At 43.7% G+C, this 14010-nt stretch overlaps 1 protein-coding gene across 3 annotated transcripts in view; it reads right to left on the bottom strand.

The window, feature by feature from the left end:
• The window catches only part of SLC6A4 (solute carrier family 6 member 4), a 65875-nt gene that overhangs the window by 47910 nt on the left and 3955 nt on the right, over positions 1-14010 (bottom strand). The window contains exon 1 of one of the 3 annotated variants that reach the window (XM_087924510.1): positions 4456-4609. The exons of the other annotated variants lie outside the window; for them this stretch is intronic. The gene's annotated coding sequence lies outside the window, so the exon portion shown is untranslated. Of the gene's footprint in view, positions 1-4455; positions 4610-14010 lie in introns of those variants that run through there. 3 annotated transcript variants of the gene reach the window in all.

Here is a 14010-nt window from a genome sequence, read left to right on the forward strand (position 1 = left end):
ATATTTATAATATTTACATACAAGCCATACCCAGACAGTCACATGATCACCAAGCCACATCCACAAATTAGGCCACGCACACAGATCTGGTTGTTAATAACATTGAATCCCACCCCTGCCTATGTGTGTTTGTGTGTGTGTGTGTGTGTGTGTAAGAGAGAGAGAGAGAAAAAGAGAGAGAGAGAAGGAGAGAGAGAGAGACGTTAGATCAGATCTCTCTCTCTCTCTCTCTCCCACCAACGTCAGCAAGCCACTATCATGCAAAATTCATATTAGTGGTCCCTGGGATTTAAAATTATGAGTTTGGTGGTTCCCGAGGTCCAAAAGGTTGGTGACCCCTGTTTTAGCCTCCAGTCCCCTCGTCCTCCTGGTTGCTCTTCTCTGCCCTCTTTCCAGAGTCTCAACATCTTTTTTATAGTGTGGTGACCAAAACTGGATGCAGGACTCTAGGTGTGGCCTTACTAAGGATAGATAGATGGGTAGATAGATGGATAGATGTTGTGGCTCTGATTACCGAGCCTGTGCTGTTAGAGGAAGAGGAGGAGGAAGATGAGGAGGAGGAACTGGGAATGCCTTCCTCGCCAGGACCTTCCTCCCTGATAATGCCTCAGGTTCCATCAGACAACCGAGAGGAACAGCCTGAGATTAATCAGGAGGAAGGCATATCAGAGCAGCCCCTGACATGGAGTCAAGAGGAAGAATGTTGGCTTGATCCTAGGCAGCGTCGTAGGGAGAAACGTGAGCAGCAACGTAGGAGGCGTGGGAGGGTCAGAGAGTGAGCTGAGTCATTGAGCCACACCCCACAGGGGATAAAAGTGGGTGTGTTGTCGGCTGGAACTTTGTACGGGACAAAGTTTGATCTTACTTCAGGTTTTCTTTGGGAATGATTTTCGTGGTCTGCCTTGTAATAGTCTGTGAGTAGCTTTTTACTTGTTATCAGTTCGGACTTGGCAGGCAGAGCGTGTTGCAATGCCAAGGACGTTATCCGTTCCAAAGAATTAACTCTGTGAAGTCTGAGCCAGCCTGCCTGCTTGTGTTTGTGTGAGTTTGTACTTTTGGGGGAAAGAAGAAAGGTGAGACAGAACATTTTTTGTCCCGTACCAGACTTAAACCATCTTTTACCTAAGATGAACCACCAGCACCCGTTTCAACAACAGCTGCAGATGAAAATCAAAGTCTACAACAGCAAGTGGCCCGATTAACAGCTCAACTTGCTCTGCCGCAGGCTCATGCAGCTCCTCCTCCTCCTCCCTGTCGGAAATGCCCGGTGGCTGTGCCAGATAAGTTTTCTGGGCAGCCTGAGATGTTCCGGGCTTTCATGGGACAGTGCCAGTTATTTATGGCTATGAGGCCGGAGGATTTCCCAGATGACCGGGCTCGGGTGGGGTTTGTGATAAGCCTCCTTTCTGGCTCGACCACCAGATGGGCCACACCTTTGTTGCTCAAGAACAGCCCGTTATTAACTGATTACCAGGGTTTTTGGCAACACATGCAACACATGTAGGAAGACCCCATACGAGTGCAGGCGGCAGCCGGGCGTCTTAAGGATCTTCGACAAGGGAAGCACCCCCGCAAGAATTTATTTCTGAATTTCGGCTTTTATGCCTGGACTCCAACTGGAATGACGCGGCGTTAATGGACGCCTTCCAGGATGGCCTGTCAGATGAGCTGCAGGACGAATTAGTTCGAGCGGAACCGGCCCCGACCCTTGACGCTCTGCTGGTGCAATGCTAACGCATCGATGCACGTCTCCAACAGCGAAAGAACCGTGATTCGCATCATCCTTTGTGGTGGAGATGGATGCGTCCAATGCGGCTATTGGGGCGGTGCTGTTGCAAGCCCCGGTGGATAGCGTCACTCTTTTTCCCTGTGCTTATTATTCCCGGAAACTCACTCCTTCCGAACGCAATTACACCATCTGGGAAAAAGAGTTGCTGGCTATCAAGGCTCCACGAGGTGGAGGTCCGGATGGACCATCGGAATTTAGAACGGCGAGAAAGTTGAACAAGCGGCAGATCCGGTGGTCGTTTTTTGCTCAGTTCAATTTTTCTGTGACCTATATCCCCAGTGGTCACAATCGGAGGGTGGATACCCTGTCCCGCAAACCTGAATCCTTGGCCGCAGTCCAGGAACCGGTGGATTTGCGGGCTCAGGTGCGAGAGACGCAGCACCTAGACGCTTGGTCACAGCAGAGCATGGGGGAAGATTGGACCCGAATCCCCATGGAGTTTGGAGGAGGGCTTACTCAAGCATCGGGGCCGGTTGTACGTACCCACGGGGCCGCTTCAAGCCCTTATTATGACTCAGTGTCACGACAACCCTGCAGCCAGCCATTTTGGGTTTTTTAAGACCCTCCATCTTGTCACGCAGACTTTATGGTGGCCTCAAGTACGGCATGACGTCCACGCCTATGTCACGTTCTGTGTACCGTGCAGGCAAGCGAAAGCCGCGACAGGTGTGCCTCCTGGTCTCCTCCAACCTCTGCCGACTCCAGAAAGACCATGGGGAGCGATTTCCATGGACTTCTTGACTCGTTTACCATCATCCTCGGGATTTACGACTGTGCTTGTGGTGGTCGACATGTTGACAAAAATGGCCCACTTCATTCCGTGTCGTAAATTGCCATCGGCCCGTACAACTGCCCGTTTGTTCTTGCAGTATGTTTTTCGTCTCCATGGTCTGCCAGACAGGGTAGTTTCTGACCACGGTGTACAATTTACAGCCCAATTTTGGAAAAGCCTGATGACCGCGTTACAAGTGCAGGTGTGTTTGTCGTCAGTGCACCATCCAGAGACTGATGGGGGGACGGAGAAGGTCATTGGCATTTTCGAGCAATATTTGCATTGTGTTGTAAACCAACGGCAGAACAACTGGGCTGATTATCTCCCTCTGGCGGAGTTTGCATTCAACAACTCCCAGAACACCTCCACCCAAATGACACTATTTTATGCTAATGTGGGGTACCATCCGCGGTTCTTTCCACTGACACTATTAGATTCCCCTGTTACCAAGACTCAGGAATTCCTTTCAGAACTACACCCAGTTCAGCAGTTAGTTTGGCAGCAACTGATATGGGCCAAGGAAGATTACAAGCGGCTCGCAGATCGCTCTCAACGGGCGACTCCTCCACTGGCTGTAGGAGTCCGTGTGTGGTTGTCGACAAAACATCTTCAGGTCAACTGTCCGATAAAGAAGCTGGACCATCGGTTCATCAGCCCATTTCCCATCGAGGTGGTCATCAACCCTGTAGCCTATCGACTGACTCTACCACGCTCCATGAGAATTCATCCAGTCTTCCACCATTCCCTTTTGGTCCCTGACAACCCTTCGTGTGATCTCCGACATCCCGCAGCTGATGATCCACCACCTGTGCCTGGTGAAGATGACGCAGTAGACGGCAATATGGCCAGCATTAGGGATTCCCGCTGGCTGAAAGGGCAGTTCTAGTCTCACCTTAGGCACTGAAGGCTGACTGGGTGTCTCTGGGCCAATCACCAGGAGACTGGGAGTTCTAGTCCCGCCTTAGGCATGAAAGTCAGCTGGGAGGGTTTGAACCAATCACCAGGAGATGGTGAGTTCTAGTCCCGCCTTAGGCATGAAAGCCAATTGGATGACTGTGGGCCAATCACTAGGAGATGGTGAGTTCTAGTCCCACCTTAAGCATAAAAGCCAATTGGATGACTTTGCGCCAATCACCAGGAGACGGTGAGTTCTAGTCTTGCTTTAGGCATGAAAGTTAATTGGATGACTCCAGGCCAATCATCAGGCGACAGTGAGTTCTAGTCCCGCCTTAGGCATGAAAACCAATTGGATGACTTTGAGCCAATCACCAGGAGACAGTGAGTTCTAGTCCCACCTTAGGCACTGAAAGTCAGCTGGGAGACTTTGGGCCAATCACCAGGAGACTGGGAGTCCTAGTCCCGCCCTAGGCACAAAAACCAGCTGGGTGACTGTGGGCCAAACGCTAGGAGATGGTGAGTTCTACTCCTGCTTTAAGCATGAAAGCTAATTGGATGACTCCAGGCCAATCACCAGGAGACAGTGAGTTCTAGTCCCACCTTAGGCACTGAAAGTCAGCTGGGAGACTTTGGGCCAATCCCCAGGAGACTGGGAGTTCTAGTCCTGCCTTAGGCATGAAAACCAGCTGGGTGAATCACCAGGAGACGGTGAGTTCTAGTCCCACCTTAGGCATGAAAGCTAATTGGATGACTCCAGGCCAATCACCAGGCGACAGTGAGTTCTAGTCCCATCTTAGGCATGAAAGCAGAGCAGGTATCTTTGTGCCAGTCCCTCTCTCTCAGTCCAGGCCACCTCACAGGGCTGTTGTTACACAGAAAATAGGTACACTGGATATGTTCCTTGCCTTGAATAATTCATAACAGCAAAACATCAATAAATAAAATTGATCTAAATCGATAAACAGATCAATAAAATAATATACACAGCACAACTTGCCTGGCCAATCCTTGTCTCCCCACACCTTCCGAACCCAGGCCATGAGGGGAATCCCCTTTTCTCCCCCTGCCTACCCCGCAGGGCTATCGGGAAGACCCCAAACCAATTCCTCGGATTAACTGATGGATCTCCAATTCCATCCTGCCTGGCAGGCGTAAAAAAAAAGCAAAAGGTTGATCCCATCTTGAATCCGGAGACTCCCAGGAAGAGCCGAGGAGCGGATCTCCGATGAAGCTGGTTTTCTAAACCTGTCGTAATGTATAAACCTTGGCTAATCATCAACCCTCCATCTGCCCAGGACAGGTGCTTTTTACGGCATGCACCTCGACTTTGTGCCAGATCTTGAGCCGGCCCTGACCTTTTTTAATGCGGTGAGACGGACTTTATACCTCTGAGCAGGTATGAGAAACTGGTGTAAGAATCGACCCGCAACTTGTGCCAGGGAACAGCCGTCACCTGGCACAAATTCAGCTGCCAAACGGTCCTCCCTGTTATGGCCGTCGTGGGAGATTGCCCCGTATATAATCTTCCTTCAATCCGTTTTGGTGGGGAGGGTCTTCCATGGATGCCAGACACCCTGGTGCAAGAGATCCTCCGTGGGCTGGCATGGTCTACCTGAACTGCTTCTCTCTGCTCTGGCAGAGGGGCAAGGACCTTGGAGTACTCCTCTCTAATGACCTAAGTGCCAGAGCCCACTGCAACTACATAGCCAAAAAGGCATTAAGAGTTGTTAAGTTGTTAATTATGGAAAGTTTATAAGTGTTCCCATAAAAGCGTGATATTCAATTGAAAAGTAACGTGTAAAATGTTTAAGATTCAAAAGAATATTAATATTAATTATAGGTTTGAATTGGTATGGATTGTTGTTTTAATTATATTATATATTTATAAAAAAATTTCTTTCTTTAAAACATAATGTGTAACTTTAGAATGTACTAAGCAGAATCCAAATGGAAGTTATGTACTATATTAAGTGTTATAAATTTAGGGGAAAGAGATAAAGGCTTCATACTCCAATCAGTGTACAGGGGAAATTTTGTTTAAAGAGAAAAGATAAATAGATAGCTGGAAACAGAACAGACAAAAATAATAAGCATAATGATCTGAACTGAGATGAGATAAATAAAATAAATTTAAGAAAGTCAAAAGACGGGAGAAGCTATATAGAGAATGTAAAATGGTAACAAGATATGGAATGATATATAAAATGAACATGAATTTGATTTTGTGTCTGTATGAAGAGATATAACCCGGGACCAAGCAGCTTTCAGAAAAGATGTTTTATGTTTTTGATGTTTTATGTTTTGTTTGTTTGTGAATTGTCTTTGAAAATTAATAAAATTTGTTTTTTTTTTTTAACAAAAGAGTTGTTAACCGGAGGCCCAGAAATACTGGCTTAAAATTAAATATTGGCTGAAAGAAATTCTTAAGGATCAAATAGAATTGGAACCAGAATTATCCTTGTTAGGGTTATTTAAAAAGAAATATGAAAAAAAGAACATACAATGCATTGTATTACACGTTTTAATGGCTGCTAGAATAGTTTATGTTCAATGCTGGAAGCACAACTGTGTTTCCTCAGATGAACTGGCCATTCAAAAAAAAAATTGTGACATGTGCTGAAATGGACAAACTGACCTTAATGTTACAAGAGAAAGATGAGTCTGAATATTACAAAATCTGGGGAAAATGGTATAGTTGGATTGATTTAAGAGATGGAAAATGAAGACCTTTAAGATAAGCGATTGATAGATTAAATGTATATATTTGCACGAATTATATATATATATCTGTAAATATGCACAAAAGATAGAAATGTATGAGATTTATGTCGCAGAACTGTTAATGTAATGATTATCTTTTTGCTTTTAAAAGACATAAAAGACTAATAAAGTTTATTTTAGAAAAAGAGTTGTTAACCTAATCCTGCATAGCTTTCTCTCCGGTAATATTGCACTACTAACTAGAGCATACAGAACATTTGCTAGACCAATTCTCAATTTTTTTTTAATTTGATTTGATTTATTTGATTTGTCAATAGCTTACAAGATAATAGGTGTAAGTATAAACATGAGAAAGAATACAGGAAATAGGGACAAATAAATGGGGACAATAGGACGGGACAGTAGGCACGATGGTGCACTTATGCACAATCCTTAAAGGCCTCTTAGGAATGGGTATTCCCTTCCTTCCTTCCTTCCTTCCTTTCTTCCTTCCTTCCTTCCTTCCTTCCCTTCCTTCCTCCCACTCCCTTCCTTCTTTTCTCTTCTCCCTCCATTCTTTTCTCTCCTTCCTTCCTTCCTTCCTTCCTTCCTTCCTTCCTTCCTTCCTTCCTTCCTTCCTCTTCCCTGTTCTCCTTCCTCCCCCTTTTCTCCCTTCATTTTTTATTTATTTATATTTATTTGATTTGTCAATCGCTTACAAGATAATCACGAGTAAGAATACAGGAAATATGTACAAATGGGGATAATAGGACAAGGACGGGAGGCACTATGGTGCACTTATGCACGTCCCTTGCAGGCCTCTTAGGAATGAGTATTCCCTTCCTTCCTTCCTTCCTTCCTTCCTTCCTTCCTTCCTTCCTTCCTTCCTTCCTTCCTTCCTTCCCTTCCTTTCTGCTTCCTCCCTTCCTTCCTTCCTTCCTTCCTTCCTTCCTTCCTTCCTTCCCCTTCCCTGTTCCTTCCTCCCCTTCCTTCCTTCCTTCCTTCCCTTCCTGTTCTGCTTCCTCTCCCTTCCTTCCTTCCTTCCTTCCTTCCTTCCCTTCCCTGTTCTGCTTCCTCCGCCTTCTTTCCTTCCTTCCTTCCTTCCTTCCTTCCTTCCTCCTTCCTTCCTTCCTTCCTTTTTTATTTATTTTTATTGATTTGATTTGTCAATCACTTACAAAGTAATAGGTATAAGAATAAACATCAGTAAGAATACAGGAAATAGGGACGAATAAATGGGTGCAATAGGACAGGGTCGGTAGGCACCATGGTGCGCTTAGGCACAAATACAGCTCATCTGTCTGGAACCCGCATTGCACATCGGACATTAGCACAATCGAGACAGTCCAGAGATATTTCACGAAAAGAGTTCTCCACTCCTCTATTCCCAACAGAATCCCTTACGCCTCCAGACTTCAGTCCGACCTAAGCGTAGTACATAAAATTATCCGCTACAATGTCCTACCCGTCAATGACTACTTCAGCTTCAACCACAACAATACACGAGCACACAATAGATACAAACTCAGGGTAAACTGCAGGAAATACGACTTCAGCCACAGAGTGGTCAACGCCCTACCTGACTCTGTGGTTTCTTCCCCAAATCCCCCAAAACTTTAACCTTTAGACTGTCTACTGTTGACCTCATCCCATTTCTAAGAGGTCTGTAAGGGGCATGTATAATTGCACCAACGTGCCTACCGTTCCTGTCCTAATGTCTCACTTTTATTCGTACCCATTTCATGTATTCATAATCATGTTTATACTTAATGCCTGTTATCAAATACATGTTTGACAAAATAAATAAATAGAACAAAATAAAATAAAGCCAGAAAGAGTTGGGTTTTAAACAGCATCCAAGGAAAAACTTGGATAGTTCCCGATGGGTAGAGAATTTGGGAGTGAGGGGCCCTGGTTAGGTTTGGCTGAAATGTACCAAAGCTAAGAAGGATCAGGCCTGGTTGGGATGGGAGACCACTTGGAAATCCTAGAGCTGTATTTAAAGTAATAATAATAATCCCATCCTAACTGTGTGGCTGTCATTTCCAAATCTTACCATTACAGCCATGTCTTTCAATTTTGGCAACTTTAAACCGGGTGGAGGTTCAAACTCCCAGAATTCCCCAGACAGCCTAGCTTAAGGATTCTTTTTCATTCAGTCAGCCAGATGTTTAGCCTGGATTTGGCACCTCTGTTCACCTATCAAGTCTTTCCCAAGGACCCGGGATAGGCAGATGTGATTGGCAGATGATTTTCTCGATGGGATTTTCTCTTTCTCAATAAATTAATCCCTAAAAATATCAACCTTTCTCAGTCTGGCAATTGAAGATGAGTGGACTCTAATTCCCAGAATTCCCAGCCAGCCTGCTTTAAGAGGGGTGGACTCCAACTCCCAGAATCCCCCAGCCAGCCTGCTTTAAGAGGGGTGGACTCCAACTCCCAGAATCCTCCAGCCAGCCTGCTTTAAGAGGGTGGGCTTCCACTCCCAGAATCCCCAGCCAGCCTGCTTTAAGAGGGGTGGGCTTCCACTCCCAGAACCCCCAGCCAGGATGCTTTAGAGGAGGACTTCCACTCCCAGAATCCCCAGCCAGGATGCTTTAAGAGGGAGGACTTCCACTCCCAGAATCCCCAGCCAGCCTGCTTTAAGAGGGTGGGCTTCCACTCCCAGAATTCCCAGCCAGCCTGCTTTAAGAGGAGGACTTCCACTCCCAGAATCCCCCAGCCAGGATGCTTTAAGAGGGAGGACTTCCACTCCCAGAATCCCCAGCCAGCCTGCTTTAAGAGGGGTGGGCTTCCACTCCCAGAATCCCCCAGCTAGCAATTCCAGAATACTGACTTGGGAATTCTGGGAGTTGAATGCCTCACCTCTTCAAGCTGCCAAGGTTAAGAAAGGCTGCCCTACATCCTCAAGCTCATATCTAAGAGGCTGTGTGTTCCCACGACACACACACACACACACACACACACACAAACTGCTTATCCATTTCAAGCACAACTTTGAGTTCTCACAATAACCGAGGCTCAGTTGCAATGAGCTAGTTGGCGGCTCTCTGTGTTGTGTTAAGGATGAAATCATCTGAATATGCCTTACAAACATTTGCTGATATCTCTTGTGAGTTTCCTGACCCAACACAAACACACGCACTAACACCACTCACTGCAAACGCACAGCAATAGGGGAGCAATTCTCTGTTGGACTCCCAAGAGTGTCTTTAACCATTTTTCTTTTTAAACTTGGCTCCATTTATGCCTTCACCACCAATTTTTTTTTTTAAAAAAAAATCAAAGACTTGCCATTTCTCAGCTTTGTAAACATGCGGTGAAGTTGCTTGTCCCAAAACACACAAACCCACAAACTTTCATTCTTCCCCCGTGAGGTTCTCCCATGAGTTGGCGCTACTTATGATAATTCTTGTTTTTTCTATTTATTGTGGATTGCATTCTTTTCGGATGGGTGGAAATTCCAGCCCTGTCTGGGCAAAGCTTTTTTTTCTGAGGCTCCAACTGAAATACGAATTCCAAGTATAACTTGTAAGAGAAGAAACAAACATCTTGCGATCTCCGGAACTAAAATTATATTTATTATACTTACTAAGCTTTTGTCAGCCTCTGCTGACATCGTCGGAGTATTAAACTACCATTGCAGAGATCTATACCTGTATATATCATTAATCAATTTAGCCCTTGTACGGGTCCCTTCCAGCTCTGTTATCCTGTATTCTAATTCTTGCAAAGGTATTTTTTGGAGTTTAGGCAGCCATTGGTTAGCTTGAGCAGAAGGCTGAACTATGGCAACGTAAGGTTCTTTAATTCCTAAGGATTTGGACCATCATCTAACTAGATTAACGTTTCTCAACCTTGGTGACTTTAAGATAGGTGGACTTCAACTCCCAGAATTCTCTTGCCAGCAAAGTTCAGCAGCCCTGTGGGGGGTGGGGGGGTTGGACTGGATGACCTACAAGGCCCCTTTCAAACTCTGATTATCTGTTAATCTGCTAATTCGCACATGGCGACTCCAGGCAGCTTGCAAGAATATAAAAACCTCACTTAAAAAAACAATACAATTAATAAAAGAGAGAATCGTATAATAAACGAATAAATTAACCAGAGGGACAAGTTGCCTCCAGAACTGTTTATGCTCCAACATTGGAAGTTTTGAAGAAAACCGTACAACCTTTTTTTCTGAAATGTTATAGGCTTTTCTGCCTAAGCAGCTGGGGTTGGACTAGAACAGTGGTCGCCAACCAGTGGGCCAGGGACTACGGGTGGTCCACGGGAAAATGTTGGTGGTCCACAGAGAAAAGTCACACACACACCCCAGGCACCCCTCAAGTAATTAATGTAGAGTATGAAGGATGTGTGTTTGTGTTTTTTTTCATGGTTGTGATGTGCACTTAAAGATGGTGCTTGATTTCATTGTATGAGGTGCAATGACAATGAAGTAAACTAACGAATTAATCCAGGCTGCGCAGGAAAAACAAGTCTGTGCCACCCACATGGCCCGCGGGAACACAAGGCTTGCATCGCTTGCCTTGTGAACGTGAAGTAGTGAAGAGAGGGGGGAAAGGGCGGAGGGGGGGGGGACTTGCCCCACTTGCCCCACGTGCCTGGCCTGGCCACTGGGCTGCTACTTTCCACTTCTTTCTTCTTCTGCTTTTGGCTGCAGGCAAGGAAAGCCGCCAAAGTCTTTCTTTCTCTCCCCCAAACTCCACCAGAAATGAGTCTTTGGGGCCCTGCAAGGCCTCCTGCTTCAAGAGGCTCATTTCTGGCGGAGTTTGGTGGAGAGAAAGAAAGACTTTTGCGGCTTCTGCTGCTTTCCTTTCATGAAGCCAAAAGTCTCTCCCTCCCTCTCTCTCTCCCCCTGAGAACAGAGCTGGAGACGGTATCCTGCGATCCCAAATAAAGAACGACCGATCAATAGGAAAACGGGGTGGGGAATTTTCCTGCAGACTTTTGTGGGGGATTTTCCCAGGGTCTCTATGAGTTTGGTGGTCCCTGAGGTCCAAAAGGTTGGCGACCCCTGTTCTATTCTATTATTGATCTTTCTATTCTATTCTGTTTTTAATTGTATTCTATTTTTTTATTTTATTCTATTTTTTTATTTTATTCTATTATGATATTTCTATTTTATTCCATTCCATTATATTCTATTCCATTCCATTCCATTCTATTATTGATATTTCTATTCTATTCTATTGATAATTCTATTCTTTTTCATTCTATTTATTCTATTGATATTTCTATTCTATTTTTTTTCTATTCTATTCTATTCCATTCCATTCTATTATTGATATTTCTATTCTATTCTATTGATAATTCTATTCTTTTTCATTCTATTTATTCTATTGATATTTCTATTCTATTCTATTTTTTCTATTCTATTCTACTCCATTCCATTCTATTATTGATATTTCTATTCTATTCTATTTTTATTTTATTCTATTCTATTGTTTTTTTTTCTATTTTTTGTTTCATTTTATTATTGATATTTCTATTTTATTCTATTACTGAATAATTCTATTCTATTCTACTTTTTTTCTATTCTATTCTGTTCTACTCCATTCCATTCCATTCTATTCTAAGGTTAGGAATTCCACCCTTCTGTTCTTGACAGCAGAAACTGGCCAGTCAAACAAGCCATTTCTTGACCGCGACATCAGTTATTTACGATCCATTTCACAACATCTATTTCTAAAGAGATACAGAAGTCTCCACCTTTGCTTGTCTCATAAAATACCTTTTTGTAGGAGTTACCTGAAAAACCAAACCAGTGAAATGTTCTTATTAGTCCTCACTGCATTTTAAGCCAGGTTGCCTCCTATTCTCTCAAACCATGATACTTTATTCCAAAGATTAAGCCAACCACAACAGAACTATCTTCTGCAGATGGACCTTGAAGAGATGAATTAAGTTGTGGGTGCTCCAAGAAGCAACAGATGGAAACTAACCAAGGAGAGAAGCAAGCTAGAAATAAGGAGGAACTTCCTAACAGTGAGGACAATTGACCAGTGGAACTACTTGCCACCAGAAGTTGTGGATGATGCAACACTGGAGGTTTTAAAGAAGAGACTAGACTGCCACTTATCTGACATACTATAGGGTCTCCAGCCTTGAGAAGGGGGTTGGACTAGAAGACCTCCAAGGTCCCTTCTAACCCCGTTATTATTCTAGGTTCTAACTGCTTTAATTAAAGAAAATAATTTATCCTGTTTTGCTTCTACTTTTCTTTTCTGGACTCAAAATAACAACAAAAAAGAATTTTTTGATTTTGGACGATTCTATTAATTTGTTATATAAATGGCTCGTGCTTACAAAATATGGAAAGCAAAAATGCTGAGAATGCAATTGCATTTTGTATCAATAAAAGGAGAATATTTGTAGCTCAGAGTTGAACTGTGGGGTTCTTGGTGCTCTCTGAGCTGGGTGGTTTTCTTGCAGACATTTTGTGACCCAACTAGGGAGCATCATCAGGGCTACAAGGAAAGGAAGGAAGGAAGGAAGGAAGGAACGAAGGAAGAAGGAGGGAGGGAGGGAGGGAGGGAGGGAGGGAGGAAGGAAGGAAGGAAGGAAGGAAGGAAGGAAGGAAGGAAGGAAGGAAGGAAGGAAGGAAGGAAGGAAGGAAAAGAGGAAGATAGTTGGGTCCTTAGTGCTTTCTGAGCTGGGTGGTTTTATTTGCAGATGTTTCGTGACCCGAATAGGGAACATCATCAGTGGTAGAAGGGGAGGAGGGTTGCAGAGAGGAGGAGGAGGAGGAGGAGGAGGAGGAGGAGGAGGAGGAGGAGGAGGAGGAGGACTGGTGTAGGGTCTTTGATGCTCTCTGAGCTTCCTGGTTTCCAAACCAGGTAACATCATCAGGGCTGGTGTATTTTGTATTCTACTGCGCTGGAAAAAGTTGGAAGTCACTGCTATTTCCACCCCCCTCTTACTTTGCACCCCGTTTTCCCTTCTTTTCCTTCCCTGATTCCCTGATTATCCTTGTTTTTTATTTGTATATTATGTTATAATAAACTTCAATAAAATTTGACCAAAAGAAGAAGAAACAACTTGCCTATGTCATTTTTCCAGAGTTGTGAGGAGTGTGCAATACAATAGATAGAATTCCTTTTATTGGCCAAATGTAATTGGACACACAAGGAATTTGTCTTTGGTGCAAATGCTCTCAGTGCACATAAAAGAGAAGAGACATCCGTCAAGAGTCAAGAATCATCAGGTACATCACTTAATGATAGTCATGGGGGACAATAGAATAGAATAGAAGGGTATAGGAATAGAATTTAAATAGGATGAGATGGAACAGGATAGAGAATAGAATAGAATGGAATAGAATGGAATGGAATGGAAGAATGGAATGGAATAGAATAGAAATTAGAATAGAATAGAATAGAATAGAAATTAGAATAGAATAGAATAATAGAATAGAATAGAACAGAACAGAACAGAACAGAACAAATATTGGAAGGAATAGAATAGAATAGAATAGAATAGAATAGAATAGAATAGAATAGAATAGAATAGAATAGAATAGAATAGAATTCTTTATTGGCCAAGGGTGATTGGACGCACAAGGAATCTGTCTTAGTGCAAATGCTCTCAGTGCACATAAAAGAAAAGAGACATTCGTCAAGAGTCAAGAAGCATCAGGTGCAACACTTAATAATAGTCATAGGGGACAATAGAATAGAATAGAAGGATATAGGAATAGAATTTAAATAGAATGGGATGGAACAGGATAGAGAATAGAATAGACTAGACTAGAATAGAATTGAATTGAATTGAATTGAATTATTTTTATTGGCCAAGGGTGATTGGACCCACAAGGAATTTGTCTTGGTGCAAATGCTCTCAGTGTACA

The sequence above is a fragment of the Pseudonaja textilis genome, chromosome 1 (genome assembly GCF_049901715.1).
Source record: "Pseudonaja textilis isolate UNSWEBS1 chromosome 1, rPseTex1.2, whole genome shotgun sequence".
Classification (NCBI taxonomy): Eukaryota; Metazoa; Chordata; class Lepidosauria; order Squamata; family Elapidae; genus Pseudonaja; species Pseudonaja textilis.